Genomic DNA, 6,203 nt, shown 5'->3' with positions numbered 1-6,203 from the left:
GCAGAAGACCAAAGAGGAGAGAGTTACAGTAGTCCAGACGGGATGTGATCAGGGTGTTTACCAGGATAGCGATGCCTGCACCCTGTAAAGCTTCAATATCCACTGCTTGCATTGGACCACTAGAGATAGTCTATCAGATATTCTTTTATCAGTCAGTATCTCGTAGTCTTTCGAAATATGTTTATGAAGCGTGTATTTGTGGAATGTGCAAGTACAGTGTTGATTCATTTGATAGGAACAGAAGAGATATCAGACTGGAAGAGTCATATTGATATGTGTCTAATAAAAAACTGCTACTAATAGAGAATAGTCCAGTTAATTTAAGTTGATTTAATAATACTTAATGCAGGGGTTCTCAACCTTTAGTAACTTAAGGCCCACTTCTAATAGTTAAAACATTTCTGAGAGAAAATCAGCCCTAACCCTAACCACAAAGAATAAACTGGGTTGTAAATATGCATTATGCTATGGTCAGCTGTAATGACCAAAATAAAAAGTCTGCTTACCCTCAGTGAGACACTTGGGGCTTGCTTCTGAGAGATAATGAGATCAGGTTGTGGTGGGATTGGTGAGAGGCTGACAAGCAGTTGAGCATTCAAAGTTGCTTTCAGTTTGTTCCTTGCCATTGATTTTGTGACAGTCACAATGGAAAACCCAGCCTCACATAAATAAGTGGTGGTGAAAGGCAACAGAAATGTGATTGCCCGTTTTGACAGAGAGGGGTATTGACTGGCAGCCGGTATCGAGAATGAAGCAAGGTCAACTTGTGTGAGCTGAAGCTTCTGGCTGCTGTCTGCTGATAGTTCCAGCAGTTCATTTTCCAATACAGTGAACAGAGCCATGTCTTCTAAAGCAGGATCCACAGAGAAAGGTCTCAAAAATCCAAAGGTTTCCTGCTGTGGGTCCTATGGGAAATGGTCTTCAAACTTTGGTGACAACTGAGTCAAAGGTTGGATTATAGGTCTGTTGAAATGATGAGAGGCGAGGCTTCCAAACTTTGACTTAGGAGTGAAAATAAGTCAAATCGTCCTTCCTTGACTCTTCTGCTCCAAAAAAAACGTTTTTTCTTGAAGGCTGAATTTTCAATTTTGCCTGAAATCAAAAGCACTGTGTTGTTTCTGCTTTGCATTGATATATTGATTCAATTTATTGGTCAAATATATCTGATAAGTAGGTCAGTTTTGGTGTAATGGTCAGCAAGAGGAGAGTGCTGCACTTCTGGGAATGTGTGCACTTCATTCTTCAGTTCAAAAAGGCGATAAAGTACACATCCTTTTTAAAAGCTACCTTACTTCACAGTGGTACAAGAGCTGCAAATGATCTGTATCAAGTCTTTCACACAGAGCAGCAAAACACCTCGAGTTGAGTGCATTTTTCTGAAAGCTCCAGTGTGCAGAGTTTAGTGCTATATAGCAGAAATGGAATATAGTATTCAGTAAATATGGTTTATTTAGTGTAGAATCACCTGAAAACAAGAGTTGTGTTTTTGTTACCTTAGAATGAGCCCTTTATATCTACATAGGGAGCAGATCCTCAACCATAGTTCTCCTACACACTTGGAACCAAGGGTATTCAGTTGGTTGCAAACTGAAATCTCACCACTAGATGCCAGTAAATCCTACACACTAGTCCTTTAATACAGTTTTCACAGCTATGTTCATGGCTTCATGCATTTCTGGTGACATCTGCTTTGTTGAGCAACAAAAAGTAAAAACTGATGAAAAGGTATTGCTGCTTACTGTCCACTGTGTGTGCCACCATATTGCTATGATGTCAGGTGTGTTTCTTTTGGCGAACTCAGTCTAGATGGATCTTGCCTGTGTTTCTGACTTTTTCTATTGCACTTCTCCATGTTGGAAGTCGTTTTTCCAAGTGTGTCTTTTCATTGCAGGTAGAAACTAGAGTACCCTTGATGAAAACATTGCATTCGAACATGCAAACTCTCTACCTGTCTGCTCTATCTCTGCATTTTTCCCCCTACTCATTATCAGGATTATAATTATTACCATTACTAGTGTTTTTACTTGACCCATATGACCTTATTCTGTTGTATTTTGCCCACAATCTAATCTAATGGCATTAGGATTTGCTGCAGTGTACATAATGACACTTACCTAATGTACTTACCTAGGGTCTGGTCTAAAAGATAGTAATGTTAAAGTATATGGTTAGAGAGATTCATTAAACTCTTGTGGTGCTATAGTAATGTCTCTGGTTTAGAATCACAGTGATTATAATTGTGGCTCCCTGAAATAAAACATATTTTGACACAGCAATGTTTCTGGATATGTTAGTGATGGTTATTTAGATTTAGACGCAGGTTTTGGTGTCTGTAATTTCAGACCTTTCCCCCTTTACCCAACACAGGGCGTGATGTAGTGGCTTTGGTGGTTGAGGCAGAAAAACATAACTTGTAGAGTTGGGTTAGAAAAATTCCAATAACAAAAACTCCATTTATGTTATTGAATGTAGAATATAAAATAATACATGACAATTAGATGTATCTGACTGCTTTTGTCAGGCCAAAGGTTCAAAAATCATGTTCTTTTGTGCAGCCAGTTAGGGTTGTGAACATGCTCATTCTCACCTGTAGGTGGTGTGAGCAGGCTGCATTTGCTTTCAGCTAAATAGACTATTGATGATATGGGATTATTTTGGATTCTTCACCTGCATGATGCTGAAATTCACAAAAAACAAACAAATGTTACCTTCACATGTAGGAGGTGCTTATTAAGAGGGTACAAGAAAGAATCTATGGATACAATTTGAGATGGGGCTTTAAGGACTTAGTTTATGTCTAGCAATGAAGGCATTGTAACATCAAGTCAGTGGCTCAGTTTAGAGCAGCTAGTAGACAAAAATGATATATAATGTATTTCTTTACACATATTTTCACATTTGAACGTGCCAGTAAGAACGCATATGTATAGGATTATTAATATCCTAGTTATAACAAATGTGCCGTTTGATCCAAATGCCAAGAGGCTTATATGGTGACTCTCCTTGATCCTTTAAAAGTGTAAAGTGTACTGTGGAGGCGTTTGGAGCAACAGCAGATTAGTGGTAATAGTAGAGGCATAATAGATTACTAGTGTGTTCCTGTTTGTGCATGAATATATACAAAGTTAAATGATAAAACACTGTAAACACACACTTTATACTTACATATAGATCCTAAATGGTGCCAGTGCCTCATTTCATAAATGATTGATGTAACTCACAAACTGCAGATACATGTGTGAGTCCTATATTATCTCATTTTGTAAGTCTCAGCTTGCATGTTGCAAATTTGGTGAAACTGGCCCTAGGATTTTTTTTGACCTAGTATTGGAAACCCAATGAATGATGTTGATGACTGATGCACCCGTCTGTCAATCAGGTTTTCTGTCATACCATTACAGCAAGACACTCAGCAGCTACTTCACTCCATGCAGAGTCCCATTAAATACTCTTTGCATGTCAACAGTCTGCAGGAGATGGTTACTAATGATTTTTGTGAATCCCACACATTTTGTCTGGGGTCAGTGTCAGGTACACACTTTGGGGCTTTGACAAGTTGTCTCCCTCACACCAAAATTTCAATTTTTACACAAGAGTAATTATCATCTGTGTCATGAAATTTCCAGAGAATGTTCTTGTTCCTACAGGGTCAATTCGTTTAACATTGTGTTTCTTTTCCTATATCACATCTTATTGAGTGTGATGGACACTGCAGCCTCTAGTGGTTCCAAGAGGGAATTGTACTTCATCCACAGTCATTAAGTGGTTTTCAAAGGTAGCATAAATACTATTAGTGATTTTAGGACTACCTCTATGTCTTTATGGCAGGCTAATACACAGTGTATGTGTATGAGATTTGGTGTTTCAACATTATTTTGAGATCTGATTCTAAACATCAGATTTTCTTGGAGCAGACTATGTAAAATTAATTATACTTTAACATCCGATTTTGTAGACTCATTAAATCGTTTTGTGCATACATGTGAGGTTTTTTTTTTTTTAAAAGGAAAGAAAAACAGAATTTAAATCCTGCTATTATTCAGCAAATGATTGACAACCCTTAAATACACAGACTAACAACTTTTCTAAATTATTTATGTTTTATGATTCTGTAAAAACTTACAACACGTGTATTTTCAGTCAAACTCCTGCTTAAATTATGAAATAAATATGAACAGTGTAGTGTTATGTTGGTATATGATATAATTAGTTTTTGTATATTTGATGTTAATTATGAATGAAATGTGTTTTTTTGTTTGTTCAAAAAATAAATACAGAAGTGAAGATAATCCTTTAAATACTGAGCTGAACACACGCACACACACACACACACACACACACACACACACACACACACACACACACACACACACACACACACACACACACACACACACACACAATAAAATATACAACCAGCTTGAGCAGCAAAACTTGGTTGTTTGGGGTAGTGCTCCACTTCAGCCTCTCCTCATGAAACTTTAATCACCTCCTGGTGGTATGATGATTCAATTTGATAAAAATTGGTATTTTTAAAGAACAGTATATAAATAAAAAATGTTATTTTTTTTCTATTGCTGCAGCACAAGCGCAGACTAAAAAAAAAATTAGAGCTGAGCTAATTTTTTGATAACACACAATTGCCTTGTTTATCTATAATTCAGATCTGAGGAAACGATAATAACCCATGCACACAGTATAAAGACGTGTGCACCCTCTGTACCCCAATTATAGCCCATTATTTGCAGCAAGAGGATCTAATGCAGGCCCCCCCCCCTTTAAAGAGGGAGAGTGAACAGTGATCCGAATCAGTCAGCTGCACTGTGGACCATGTGTGCATGCGTCCTCCTTCCCTCTCATTCAGCTGTTTTAAAACGACCCCCCCCTCCTCCTCCTCCTCCTCCCTCCCCTCCTCCTTCCCAAATCCTGCTCCCGCTCCGAGTGCAGTCATTTCTAGTGCAGAGAAATGTCCCTGGTGACACTGAGGGATGACGCAGACTCTCTCTCCTCCTTTCTCTGTTTCACTAAACCCCCCCAACCACCAACACCGCCAACACCATCTTTTCCCTCTTTTGACTTGCTCTCCCCTTCTTCTTCTTCTTCTTCTTCTTTTTTTTCTCTCTCTCACTCTCTCTCTCATCCTTTTGCTCTGGCGCTCCCCCTTTCTCCATTTCCTCTCCCTGCCCCCACCCCCCTCCCCATTCCTCCTCCTCCCTCCTCCTCTCTCTCTCCCCTCTCTCCTCTCTCTCTCGCTCTCGCCCTCTCTCTCTGCTCCGGCACTGCAGTGCTGATTGTGATTGCACACACACTGACACACACGCACTCACACGCGCGCGCACACACACACACTCACACACACACACACAGGAGCGTAGCTGAGAGGCAAGGACTGCAGCAGCATGCACCAACCGCGGCTGAGCTGTTCGGGGACACGGGGAAGGGGGAACTGAGGAGACAATCTGAACGCTGCATCTCACATCCAGCTCTGCGTGTGTAATGTTTGCAGCGGTTGGGAACGATGCATTTCAAGAGCGGATAGCTTAATGTTATCCGGCCTCCTCTGCACTGCCTCTGCATCCCATTCAACCCTGCTCCTCCCACTCCAACTCATCCTCCTCCTCCTGTCTACAGCATCATTAGACAGGACTACAGATTGACCGGGACTGGCGAGTGCTGCTGCTGGTGGATGGTCAAGTTTGCCCCGGCTGAGAGCTTCTTTCAGAGGCTATGCTACACCTACACCTTGATGGCTGGATTGTAATCGACACTGGGAGCTTGAAGAAAACCCACAAGCCGCTAGGAATCTTGGATGTGTGTGTGTCATTCTTTGCCAGTGTTGTCATTGGCGCATTTCCTCTATTTCGCTGCTTGTTTTTGCCCTCTCTGAGACTGGCTAGCAGGCACTGCAGCATCAGGACCGCAAGACCCATGAAGTGGTAGGGCATGAGGACCCAGGGGCGACCCAAAGGAAAGGAAGGGCTTGAGTGCTTCCATTGCTACCACTGCTGCTGAGGTGCTTATCTTGATTTTTTTTTCTCTTCCTTTTTTTTTTTTCCTTCCTCCAGAAAAAGGGTGTCTGGTGGGGGTTGGGGTGGGTGGTGGTGACAGCACAGGTACCCAGGCCCCTGCAGAGCAGAGCGGGTGGCTCTTGCGTGGAGGAGGCAAGGCAGGCAGGACGTCCTGTGGGAAAGGGGGTGGGGGGG

The sequence above is a fragment of the Scomber scombrus genome, chromosome 14 (genome assembly GCF_963691925.1).
Source record: "Scomber scombrus chromosome 14, fScoSco1.1, whole genome shotgun sequence".
Classification (NCBI taxonomy): Eukaryota; Metazoa; Chordata; class Actinopteri; order Scombriformes; family Scombridae; genus Scomber; species Scomber scombrus.
The sequence above is the reverse complement of the archived record's forward strand: the minus strand, read 5'-3'. Positions refer to the sequence as shown.